The sequence below is a fragment of the Perognathus longimembris genome, chromosome 22 (assembly GCF_023159225.1).
Source record: "Perognathus longimembris pacificus isolate PPM17 chromosome 22, ASM2315922v1, whole genome shotgun sequence".
NCBI lineage: Eukaryota > Metazoa > Chordata > Mammalia > Rodentia > Heteromyidae > Perognathus > Perognathus longimembris.
This window is the reverse complement of record NC_063182.1, coordinates 22,702,681-22,717,315: the sequence shown is the minus strand read 5'-3', so window position 1 is coordinate 22,717,315 and position 14,635 is coordinate 22,702,681.

The following is a 14,635-nucleotide window of genomic DNA, read 5'->3' as shown; positions in this document are numbered from 1 at the left end:
ATCAGAGTTTTAAAAATTTCAGGTTACACTGATTTTAGTACCCTGGATAGTGTATATACGTGTATTGGAACTAGGGAAGAGAAAGGGAATACCAAAATTGAGACACAAGGATTAAAAGACAAACTAATGCAACAGCAATATGTACAAAACTATACTATGTAAACCAATTGTACAACTCATGGGGTGGGGGAATGTGGATGGGGGAGGTAGGAGGAGGAATGAGGGAGGAGGTAACAAGTTGTAAAAGAAATGTACTCGCTGCCTTATGGATGAAATCGTAACCCCTCTGTACTTCACTTTGACAATAGAGAAATTTTAAAAAACTAAAAAAAAATCAGGTTACTTTTTTTTATTAGGCGAAAACTTTTATTTATTAAAAACATTGCAATTTTACAGTTTTTGAGCTTGAGGTTCTTAAGATATTTTGAAAACCTGTATGTTTGGTGCTATTAATTACAAATCATATATATTCAGTTGATAAACTTGCTTTTACTAATTCAAATGTAGTATATTGCTCATTTATGTGTGATATCATTTGAGAACCACAAATGAGACAAATTAATTTTTCTAAATTTAGAGTTGTATTTTAGCCATCTAATTATTTTACAACTCAACAGGGCCAGTGACAAAGTTAGGATAAATCTAATCAGTTCCTCCACTACTGGCCAAGTTTTGGGTTTTTTTTCTTTTCTATTTATTGTCAAAGTGATGTACAGAGAGGTTACAGTTTCATATGTTAGGCCTTGGTTATATTTCTTGTACTGTTTGTTACCTCCTCCTTTATTCCCCTCCCCCCTCCCCCTTCCCGTCTCCCTCCATGAGTTGTTCAGTTGGTTTACACCATCACTGTATTTGATCTGAGTACATTGGAAACTGTATATACTGGTATTAGAACTAGGGATGTGAAAGGGAATATCAAAATCGAGAGAAAAAGGATAAAACGACTCCAAAAGCAATACTTGCAAAACCATTTGGTGTAAACCAACTGAAAAATTCAGGTTACATATTTTTAACTATTAAATAGTTCTTTTTATAGAAGCCTATCTTCTGCTTTAAATGTTATTTAAAGAAATTACTGGGAAAGAGAGGATAGTACTCTAGAGATAACTGAACCTATTTCTAAATCTCATTCTCAGAATTAGTATTTGAGTCATATATTTATATAAACATTAATATAACTTTTGGAATTATGTTTAAATCTCTAAAAAATTAACTGCACCTCAATGAAATACTCTGTCCTCTTAATAAATACAAAACAATCTTATGATGATCCCAATTCTGAAGAAGTAATGTGTAACATTTTTTACAAAATATGACTTTCCTGTATCCTTATGGTATAGTATATTTTTTGAGAAAAAAATATTTAACACCTTTGTGATTAAACTCTATCCCATCTGATTCTTCAGAAAACTTTTTTCTGAGTAATTTAATATTGTAATGTGTATTAAAGGAAATATGTTTCTATTTCAAGTACTCTTAAAATATATATTTTTGTTATTTACAAAATGTGTCTATGTGTACCATAACTGTTCTTACAGGATTGATGAGAGTAGAGGCTGTTCTTCTAAGATTGATAATGAAATTTTTGGCCACCAAAATAAAAGTCAATGATAATGGGAACAGAATTTTTTCTTGTGTAAGAGTGTTAATTCTATTACACTCAAGTCTATTGCACAAATTATAAAAATTTGTATCATGTAATTCTAACTTGTGTATAATGAAACTGGATTACTAAAGGGACAAACTTACTCAAATCACTCAATAGACTAAAATGTCCAACACAAAAGCCATATCTGACAAATTCCCTTTCCGGTAGACTAACTGGGAGCATGCCGTTTTTCAGCTGTGAGCAATTGGCTACTGATAATCTTGTTCATTAACAAATCAAGCAGCTGTTCAGATCTGCAGAAAAGCCCCCATGTTGTCCCTAAATACTCCAGTATAAAATCAGTGTAAACCAATTAAGTTACACGATGGGAAAAGCATCAGATGCAACTGATGATTCACTTAACCTCAGCCTACTCTTCTTTTAGCTTTCAACAATCATCAACCTCCAGAAAATGATCATAGTTATTCCACAGTGAATTCTACTAGTTCAAGAAAAACATACATTTTAGAGGTCTGACAACCTTTTATAGCTTTCTGCACTTCATTTCTTCACCTCTGGAAAAAAAATAATTTAAATCAACATCAGAAAATCATGAACAGTGCAGCAGATTTTAGTATTTATGTTAGGAGTTTCTGTTTGCACTGTAAAAGTCACTAATCATTGATGATAGAAATGGTGAAGATATTTTCCAATCTTTTTATAATTGTTTCAAATATCAAGAGGTATTCCATTCACATAAGATATGACAATCAGTAATCTAATTTACAATTTAAGGCATATGGCAAATCTAACTTGCAGAATTGTTCATATAATTTATATTTTTCACATGAGTGTAATAAAGCACATGGTCTATCTCAGCCTTTTTAAAAAGCTATTATTTTTTTAATAATTCAGTTCCAAACTCATTAAGCAAAGGCAGAAGAGATTATATAAAGCCACACATTTCTAGATTATCTTTTTCATCTATTACTTTTGTATTTTTGTTTCAATAAAATCAAAATTTCTGAAACCAGTTACAGAGCAAACAAAATGCATTTTAAAGCTGATTAAATATTTTAAAGAACATTCTTGCAAAAATAAAAAGAATATACATTTTAATGAGTCACTTGTGAAAGATGAAAATGCTGATAGTTTAGAAACATTGATTCGTGTGCTATCCTAGAATCCATTTCACAAAACACCCTTAAATTGTGGTGAATATTAATCTTAAAATTATACAATTTTTATATCTTTAAAGAAACTCTATGTTTCCTGTGTCCATTTTGTTTACCTAATTTACTTAGAAAAAGCTCATTAGGAAAATAATACTATTTTTCACATTCACTTCTGAAAGGAACAAGGACTTCCACGCTTGGTCACCCAGTCCACTTTTCAATGAAAAGAATGACCTTGAGTTGAACTGTAGAAAGTAAATCGAAAGAAAGTTTACTGAAAAAGTTTATGAAGGGTACAAGTGATTAAGACACATATTTGTATTGGACACCCTTTCCTGTGTTGCATATTCAAAGTGATGGGATCATGTTATTTATTGTATTTTTCAGATCATTTGCAATGTTAATTTATATGAGTTTGATATCGCTTTTGTCTTTTACTTTTGTGTTATTCTGAGAAATCCCTCGGGAAGGAAAGGATTTATATGCTTTGTGTACACGTTCTGCAGACTAAGCGCTCTGGCATAATTATTTTTGGCACTCGCCAACTGATTAAAACATCCAATTTAACTCATGATCAGTAAGATTAAACCTTTTTAATATACCTCAAAAGTAAATTATCATTTACTACTCAAACATCCCTTTCTGCACATGCTCCAATGAAGCTGTTCTTTTTTTCGTTAATGTACCTTTTAACGAGGATTCTCTTTTATTTCTTCCTTTGGGCAAAACTGCCTTATCCTTTATGAAGAGGTATGAACAAAGATGAAATGGAAGCTGACTAGATAAGTACATGGGTTTCTAATGTCATACCAATTACCGGCCTTTATTTTGGTGACATTCTATAAGGGATTTGCTGTTGTAGAAAACAAGTTCCTGCCCTGCTTTGTGTTTATTTGTTGTACCAACTAATGTGAACAGTAAACAGGATATAACATTTGGGAAAGAAATCTCCTGGCATGGAATTAATTACTTATGCTTTCTTTTATTTAATTTTACATAAGTTACCTTTTACATTTTATATTATAGTCTTACAGTGATGCCTACTTAGTAGACTATCCAAAATACTTCCCTGTTAGAATTCAAAGACAAAAGCAATGTTTCCAAGGATTAAGAAAAAAAAGTATGCTAAGATCCTAAATTAGAATAATTTCAATTTGCAAGTCCTCTAACCTGCTGAGGATCCTTGCCGGGGTTGATCAATGTAATGGAGAGGAGAAAGCAAGATAGCATGCATTGGTTAAGTTAGGGCCTCCAGGATCTTGGGACCAGATACAGGTATAAGCAGCTTGCTTATGAAGTCAGATTGGTGGAATCCTCCTATGTGGATGCTACAGTATTTTTATGTACAGATATCCTAGCCACTGACTTCCAGGCATAGGATGAACATAAAATGAAATAGGAATTACACAGTAGAGCATTCGACTAAAAAAATAGGTCAAGTAATATAATAACTGTGCTGTCAAAGCTTTGATTCAGACTTACAAGTTAGTTTACCAGATTGTTAATAAGCCTATTTCGCCACATGTAATATTTGAATTGTACGAAAAAAAGTATCTGAGTTGAAGAACACCATTATGCCCCAATAGGTTAAACTACTAAAATGGTGTAAACAAGGCAGAAAGGATACTTTTCTAGAACATGTACTAGAGAGGAAAAGAAACGAAAACTACAATTGTTTCATGGATGATCAGGAAATTTAAATCTCACACTGGTGTACATAAATCAGTCGATTATCTTATCAGTTGTTAAGATTTACAAGTTTTACACTATAACACAGAACTTAATCCATCATCTTGGTTTAATGTTTCTTGTTGCCTAAGAAAATCATGATGCTATTAATAAAGCTTCTACTTCATTGTAGTACTGTTAGTAAACAAATTTCTAATATATTTAATATGTATTATATTTAAATATATTTATTTTCTAATATTTTAATGTTAATAGGTAAAGTAATAATGAACATCCTTTTTTAATAAAGGATAAGTTCAATTACTGATCATGTTGTCTGTAAAAATTTAATGTCCTAGAACTTTCAACTATGTGATTTATCTTAAAGAAAAAAATGAACTTTGGACATGAGAGAAGGTATAGTAGCTGTGCTTAAATTTCCATGAATTGAAAATTCATTAGCAAAGGTGGCAATGAAAGGACAAGAACAAATGTCTTAGTCCTTAGTTGTAAGGGTTTGATCATAAGCATCGTGGTGAAGAATTCATGGATTATTCATGTGTAATTACAGATAGCTATTGTGTTCCTTTAAATCATCCCTATGGCCCATTATGAACCAAAACAACTGAAATAGCAATTGTCATAGTAAGGTTTGGGCTCTGCCATAGAGTGTGGACTCTAATCAATAATGATAAATGGTAAAATTTTACATTAAGCAGCCCAAAGTCTGCCTGTCCCCCTCGATAAATCTGTACAAACACCAAGCAGAGCAGCTGCAGGGTCTGAAAATTTAAAAGCTAGCACTCACTATACCCCCCACAAGGTTGTACCTCTGTGTAAGTTAAAAAAAAAAGACAAGAGGTAGGGGAAAAAAGGAAATGCACAATATATCAATTCTAATAATTCCCATGCTGTTAAGAAGAATTTCCCTCCTATTTAAATGGGAATGAACCCTAGGTTGTTTTCAAGGTCAATTTCAGGTGAAAGGGAGGTCATTTAGAGGTCACTTCAGCTCCCATGCAGGTCAATAACGCCTCTTCACTTCCATAGCAGACAAGCTCCTCACACCCAATCAATCCACCAACGCGGCTGCTGCACCAAGCGTAATGAACAGTGAATAAATGTAGCCTATCATCACAAAACATGCTTTTTAAGTACCTTTCCTTTTCATGTAAAACCTCTCACTGTCAAATTCTACATTCACTCATCCAGCAGTGAGTAGCAAAAGTGAGAAATCAGACTCTCATTGGGGTTGGTAAAAGGTCACAGCTGACAGACACGGAGGTTAAACTGCCGAGTTAAAATACTGTTCATTACCCACTGCAGCTTTGTGCTAACTACACTTCTTTGTGTTATAGTCAAGCAGTACATCAATATGTCCCTCCTTCTAATTTATTAGCAATTGTTGAATTGTATGGGGTGGGGGTGGGGGCTTAAAAAAGAAATTGATGCTTTATATATGTGCAGATATGTTTATATGTATGTTCTTTTGCTCCCTGAGTATTTCTAGTTTCATATCTATTCTTAAACTTAGTGCTCCGTGAGACACTGTCTGCTTGAGATCCAACGCAATAATTAGGGAAACATAAATTATAAGATCAGATGTCCCTGGATTATCTGAATTCTACAGCCCCAGATGAGTTATTTGGAGACTTTTTGTTTGTTTGTTTGTTTTCATTCGGACTTTTTTTTCCTTAAAAGCAGTGTGTTTGAAACACTTGGACCTCTCCATTTGAAGGAATTTAATAAATATATGAGATCATGTAATCTAGGACCAAAATGCAAAACATGTTTTAAAATTTAGATCATTTAAAATGTAAGATATTCTTATGCTGACAAGCTCAGCATCTACCTGTCTACTATATTTTTAGCCCAAAATACAATCTATTTTTAAGAGGAGAATGTGATACCTACACTTTTCATTAGTTCTGTTACAGTCAGAAGAACATTTAATAGCAGTGAGTAATCACTGGAGTGTAAGGGGAAGTAGTAATTTTTTCTGAGTTCAGTTGACTAAATGAAATGATTTGGTGTGAAATCTGAATGGATTAGAACAACTTCTCAAAAATGAAATTTCATTCTTTGGTTAATTAGTACGTAGGTGGAATTCCCTTCATTAAAGTGCAGAGGCTTTCCATGTGAAAATACCCATTTGAAAAGAGGGCTGAATAGGTACCAGTACAAAGTCACAAATCATGAATAAAATAAAGGTTTATTTACATGCTCTGTACTACAATAATTTGACTCAACAAAATTACCATTATCTATTTACATCTTTAAAAATGAATTCTGGGATTTATTCTAGAAAAATATATCTTTTCCCCCATCCTGTATGCCTTTTCTCTCAGTGGGGCTGAAAATAAAATGTTATGACTTAAATCACAAGAGGCTAACATCATTTTTAGCAACAAGGGCTGCATAATTTCAAGACTATGAGTGAGTGGCTGACTTTAACTAAAATGTTTCAGTTCTGTGCGTATATAGGTACATAAATAATTCAGAATTAATCCCTGCAGAGGGGACAATGGGAATCGTAAATTATCCATGTGCCGTCCTCAACATTAGAGGCAATGAACCTATAGTAACAAACTATGAGTGTTACTCATTACATACATTTCACAGACACCTTAACCTTTTGAATATTAATTTCCCTCTGCAGCTTGTAGCTAGGCAGTATCATTTTTTAAATTTTCCTTCCTTATCCTCTCGCCTTCATTTCCTTCTCTCTTTCACAAAACCTCCCAAACTGTAGTTAAGCCACAGCTACTGAGTAAGGTATTAGAATACATTGATTTGCTATAGAAAGCTTTTACTTTTTTCAGCTGCATTTTTTTCTGCAAAAATCCTTAATATGACACATACCCCTTGTGTGGCATGTAAGGTGAGATGTAACAGTTTTTATGAAGACAAACAGGATTGCAAACCTGGCAAATCTGACTCCATTGGGGTTCACAATGTCCTTTGGATTTCATACCCATATATCATATATCATATTTTTAAAGCAATGAAGGCAATGCAAAATTGTTACGATTTGCATCTAAAGAATGGAAACCAGGAGATAGTCCCCAATTACAAAACATATTTTCTTTAGCTGTTAAACTAGAGAATTTATTTGAAAACACATAAGGAAGTAACACAAAAGGTGTTCTTTTAATCTTAAAATTAAAAAATTCTATTAAGCATTATAATTCTTTTCTGAAAGGTATTTTTAACAGGAAAAAAGTATTTTTTCTGGTGTAATAAATTACACCTAATTCCTTTCTAGGTGATAAGGGAAACTGAAATGGTTGTCATAATCTTCTCTAATAAATAATGTTTGTAAAATAAATGTGGGGTTGGGTATATGGCCTAGTGGTAGAGTGCTTGCCTTGCATACATGAAGCTCTGGGTTCGATTCCTCAGCACTGTGTGTGTGTGTGTGTGTGTGTGTGTGTGTGTGTGTGTGTGTGTGTATAGCTGGAAGTGGAGTTGTGGCTCAAGTGGTAGAGTAAAGAAACCAGGGGCAGTGCTCAGGACTGGCAAAAAATTAAAAAAATTTAGAAAATGCAAGCACACATTTCTAAGTAAAGATGGTGTGTGTGTGTTTGTTTGTTTCATGCACATATGAGTTCTGTGTGTATAATTATAGAGAGCTACCTATCCAAGCTCTTGTATACACACAATTGTGTATAGACACAATTGAACAGAAGGCCAGGTTAGGCATCTAGAATAAAACTAAGTTCAGCAACAGTTTTTCCTTTTGTTTGTTTTTGCTTAAACATGACCTTTGCCAGAAGTCACATGACTAGTTTTCTCATATCTTTTATGCTTGTACTCACATTTTTATACAGTTCATGTTTATATAGAGTGTTCTATTTATATACATGTTCTATACAGCAATTGCCCAAGTTTAACATTACAAACCCACCAATATCCAAAATTTCTCCTAGTTTTTGCTTATCTGAAGCTCTTCTAACTCTGATGAAATCCATTCTGTGCTCATGTATTCATCCACGAGACTCTATATTCTTTGGAATTAGAGAGTTTTGTTAACTTCCGTTACTTCTTTATCTTATATACATGAAAGATTGTAGGATCAAATTAAATAATTCTGAATAAAACATGATTATAAAATTGGAAGTGTAAAGAACTATTCTGCAAAGAGTTTATGCTATGGCTTGAATGTGGTTTGTTTCCTTGTGGCGTTCTGTAGGGAGTACTGTGTGGTAGCAGGAACTTTGTGACGTGATTACATCATAAGGAAATTAACATAGTTTTGTGGGGCTGTATTACATACCACAAGAGGGGGTTGTTATAAAGTGATGCACCCTCATGTGTGCCCACTTTCACAGTACCCACTTGTCTTTGAGCTTTTCCATCGTGCAATGGTGTCCTACCAGGCATAGGCCTGATGCAGCTGTCCAATCCTGGAATCTCAGGACTAGAACAACGATCCAAACAAACTTCTTTCTCTTACAAATTATTGTCTCAGCTTCTATGTTATAGTAAGGGAAAAGGGCGTAAGACCCCAGCATGGGCAAATATTGGGATGAATGTGGCATGCACCCAGATAACACAGACTTTTTTTTTAATAGTCAACCCTGAATCCCTGATCCTCCTTGTTCAAAATCACTTTTGTAAATCTGTTGCACTAAGACTCTTTATGCCATTAGTTTTTATTAATATTAAAACATGCTTTCAATAAAAGTCTGATATTATTCATGTGAATCTATTCTTTAAAATGGATTCATATTTTAGGTTTAATCTCATATTGTATAATTAAATGAGTTAGTTTCTATTAACACGATTGCCAATGTATACAATTAAGTGATAGAATATTTTTACAAATTAATTTTGGTTTACTGAACATATCTTCTTTTTAAATATTGTCAACTCATTTAATGAAACTATCCATTACTTCATGTCTGTCTGTCTGTCTATGATCTGCCTCTTAATCTGGACAATTAAATTATTTGAAAGTAGCTTTGCGACCAGTTGGGGACTATCTGCCAGGCACTCAAACATACCATACATTTTCTTATGAGAATCAAAGAATCAGAGCATTATTCTTACTATTCTGAGTGGGACAGCAATTATATTTTTTTCTTAAAAATAATGCATTACTTTCCTAATTCCGAAGAATTCTTTGGAATAAATGAGTATCAGAGTTTAGTTCTTACTAGGGAAATGGCATTTGTAGTTGTAAAGCAAATCAAAGAAGACATTTTACTTTTTCCCCTTGGAGAGACTCCATTATTTTTAAGAAGCTTAGTTGTACCTTTTATCCTGTCATTTTGGCACCATTGTCAGTGAAGGAAAATTATGATCAGGAAATCATGATACATAAAAATAAGATACTATTCTTTTATAATCCAGTTTTTATGTATAAATGATAAGTTATAGCCAATATCCAATGAAATTATTACTGTTCATGTTTACGTGGGATTTTGAAAACAAAGACTCAATCCATAAGGTGATGACACCCTTTCTCTACCAAGTGTGAGCATGTTATTTGGATATCTCTTTCGGGACTATGTATCTTTGTAATCGAGTCCTTTTGTCTATCTAACTAGCAGAACTTATCATTTAGCGAAGAATGACAGTGTTGTAGAAGGAATGAATCTTGGTCCTTAATCACGGTTGTGTTAGAAACACAATATTTAAATTTTCTACAATTGAACTTAACTTTTCCTTGAAGCCCTTAAGTGAAAGATAATGTCAGCTATTCAGAGATGTCCTCTATTATCATGCACATTTCAGGGGTGGTAGTGTGTAAAAGTTTAGAATAGAGGGAGGTATCTGACCTACCCTCACCTAAATTGGCATCTCCAGGTACACCTATTATCCTAGCTCATTTGGCTCTTGCAACAAGAATAAACCCATTTATTTTTCTTCCTTTTGAATAGTTAGTATTTTAAGACCCTGAAACATTTGTGGTCCTTCTGGGAGCACAGAAATCCTTCACCTGTCTCCATGACTTAAAGGATCCCAGGAGTCTCTGATTTTTGTGTGAGGAATATGTGATAAAGCATCTCATTCAGCCATCTTTATTTTCCTTCTCATAGGTTGTTCATACTATATAATGGAATGACACTGGGATCATGTTCACTATGTTAATTGTGAGTAGTGATCAACAAAATCTGATGTTCTATTTTGTAAAGCCATTTCTTCAATCTTGCTGCCTTCTCTGTGTTCTATGTTTATCATTATTTCTTGAGTTTCCTACTAAAATAGACAAAGAAATGAATTCCAAACTTTCCCAAGATTACAAACTTAAAAGAAAAAAATCAGGGAACACACTAACAGGCAAGCCTGCTATTTTAGTGACCATAAATTCCATAAGCAAATTATTTAATGATGTGGTTAAAATATCTTCAGAATGAACTCAAACTGAGCATTCCTATTGAATAAGGTAAGTCTTGCACACAGCCTGTGTGAGTGAAAAGTACAACTTTTAAAAACCTGAATGTAGTATTATCATATTTGTAAAAATACCTGTACAATTTAATCAATTCCATTTCAATGGATAGACTGACTAGGAAAATTTGAAATATATAGGTTAAACCATCCCTTACTCATAGTTATTATGTGCAGCTTTGAGTTAGTGTTGTTCACAAATCAATACATCTTTTAAAAAATCAAACTTTCAAAAAGAGACGTTTAATTTCCCTAATATGTGTGTTATGGAGCTTGTTAACATAGATGTAGAGACACACTCTACTGTCCCAGGTTATAATCAGTTGTATTTAAATCATTGAGTAATCTGCTGAGTGTTGCATTTCATTTAGTGAAAATTTATCTCCCAAAAAACAAAATGGTGGTTTGGGCTCTGGTGGCTCATGCCTGTAATGGTAGGTACTAAGGAGACTGGGACATGGAGGATGACTCTTCTGCTGGGCCAGACTAAGATCAGTGAGACATCTGTATATAACCAGCAAAATCATGGCCTGGTGGCATGAGTCAACACTGAGGAAGAATGTTGAAGCCCCAGACCATATGAACAATTGTGCTAATCCTTCCAATCCATAAATTCAGAAAATGATCTCAATTTAAGTAACAAAGTAAATACGTTAAATTTGTTGAAAAGCAGCAAATTTTTAGTAGACTTTGAGTGTTGCTAGGGAATAAAAGAATCAAACATGTCCAGTATTCAGAAGAAAGAGCAAGAAAAAGAATTGAGCATTAACACGTCTAAGAATAATCTTTGTAACTGTAATGTAGCCTATTGAATCCACAACATCTCAAAATATGGATACTCAGCCCTACAGTATGTGTATATGTATGTATGTGTATATACATATGTGTTATATATATGCAAATACACACATATATATAGCATAGGTAAATTTGAAATATTTTATAGCTCTGAATTCTATTCATCTTGCACATTTGCAGATTTTCTTCACATGCTTTATCTCCTTGGAACTCATATACCCACAGATATCAAGTTTCTACTAAAATAAAGATCACTTCACAAACATTCTCTTACTATGTGTCATGTGGATTATACCATGGGCTAGCCATTATTAATATTCTGACCATTGCACCTACCACATATATGTTTGTTGGAACACTAAAGAAAAACAGACTTGCTGTATAGAGCTGTCCACAAATTATTTATTCCTGAAAAATTTTAGATTAGTCTTTAAGGATATACCATTCTCAGGAATGCAGTCTACTCATTTCAAAAATGATTATGTAAATATCTGAAAGAGATTTAATATATTTGCCTGTGATTAATTTATCTGAAAGTTATGTGAATAGACATAAGTTGTGTAATGAGACTATGAAGACTAGTGATTGAAGTGGTGTGACAAAGATGGAAAAATTGTTTTAAAAATACAGGGGCTGAGGATAACAAACAAAAATTCTGATCTATAGCATTGCTTTTCAAATTCAGAATCTACATCTACATAGTGACTTCAGTCAACTGCATAAAACTGATATGCTCATTCCAGGAACACAAATCTCTGTATAGTGCTATTATAGGGAAGTTTTACACGAATCAGTACAATAGTATCTGAAAAAGCAGAAAGCTCTAGAAAGCACTGATTTCAGCCTTACAAGATTTCTACAAGATTTCTTACAAGGTTTCTAAATAGTTCTTTATTATTTTCTTATGGTGTTGTTAAAAATAAAACAAGTCAGAAATACAATTATACAGTGATGCATATCAAAGCAATCTACGTGGAATCTTCCACAATACTATAGTTTGTTTTTAATTTATCAGGAATAATAATATTCTGCATATATTAAAATACCATGTGCAATAACAATAAAATACTTAACCTAGTTATCATCAATTTTAAAAAAAAATCCACCCTTAAAATAAGTAAGCATTTTAAACTTTCAGAACTTTATGGTTGTAATGTAAAACCACTAAGATATTTCTAAAAATGGAGTCACAGTTAACACCCAATTTTGCCTTGCCCCCCTCTTACCTTTGTAATCTTGTTATCTACCATGATCAAAGAGTGTGCCCAAGGCTATTGCTTCTCTAAGATGGTATTTCAGAAAAATGACCTTATAATAGTATCAGACATATTATTGCTGCCAACTCTTAATAATAGTGCATAGTAAAAGAGCTAAAAGTTATTATAGGAGTGGAAAACATATTGGAAAAATTAAAATTTACACAAGCTTCAGAAGCCTGACTCTCCTATTCCTAATGTACTTATGTGCATACATGTATGTATACACACAGATAGATAATCTAACCCATGAATATCCCAAAGAAAATGAACTTCCATAGAACAAGTGTTATATAGATACATACATACATACATACATACATATATATATAAATATATGCATATTTCATTGAGTAATTTCTAGGTAAAATATTTTGCAGGTACTGCAGAGGACTCCAACATTTATATATTTTCTATTAATTTAATACCAGGATACCAGCAATCCTCTCGTACTTGATTTGTGAAGGAATCTGCAAGATATTTTCTGCATCTTCTCTTTTTATTAAATTCTACTTAAAAAATTCAAGAGTAGAATGAACAATTAAATAGTATCCTGAAAACTGATGAGTCAACTAGAAAGAATGTGATGAAATACTATCTGCCTTCTCATAGTTTTCATAACCATACTTGATTCAGAAAGTTAAAATAGAGCAGAGATAATGGATATTTGAATAATCTTTGAGGTTATCACTCACTAGATAAATTAATGGCAATTTATTGAATCAATGTGAAGATTAATTAAAATTGAAATAACTCTCAACATTTTATTTACTAGGGGAAAGGTTTTTTGTCCTTAATATCATTCTAAATATGTGTTAGAATTGGACAGAATATCTTTTTATTCAAGGAAATCTCTATTCCAATGGAAATAAATGGGCAGATTTTCTGGTTCAAGAATTTGTTTAGAAACTGAAACATGACATTCATATGCTTATGAAATGTAAATGTTTTAAGTTCCTTAATTATGACTTACAGATACAATGGCTTATAATTCTAGAGGAGAAAATCAATACAATCACTTTAAACCATGATCCAATGACTTAATATATTCTACAAATTATAAGAAAACTCATTTTTGGCCTCAAATAGTAAATTAGTGTCGCAGAGCCTTTCACCATGGCTGACTTTATCCAATGTATGTATTCATGAAAAACATAGTTCAGTATTTTTTAGATTGCATGTGGTCAAACTTTACAAAATTTCTTTTATATGAGTATTATCTTATATTCTCCTGTAAATAAGGTCATAGGGTATGCCTTCTGTCGGTTGAGACAATAAAAATGCAGAAAATCAATAATTAAAAAAAAGCTCTAAGTACATTTTAATAATGAAATCTGATGTATGAAATATCAATGCGCCTGCAATTAAATTGATCATTTGGGAAATGATTTTCTATTTTTCTCCTGTATGGTAAAAAAAAAAGATACAAGATTTCAGTTTAAAAGAAAGCCTCTTCAATATCTTCTGAAGGAGCTGAAGTGTCAGTGTCACAGAAAGCTCTTTGAAAACGATGTTTAAAATGGCTTTATAGATACTGTTGAGGATTAATGAGATGCTGTGTGTGTAATATGGTACTAAATAGATCTCTTGTAAACTTTAGACAATTTCTTAGTTATAGTATATGGAATACAAGGATGTACAATTATTGGACAGGGATAGGACTCTACATTAGGAAGTCAACCATTCAGTTCCTAAAATGCCCAACCTACTTTTATTTAACCAGGATGCAATCTTGCCACTTTTCTTCTTTTTCA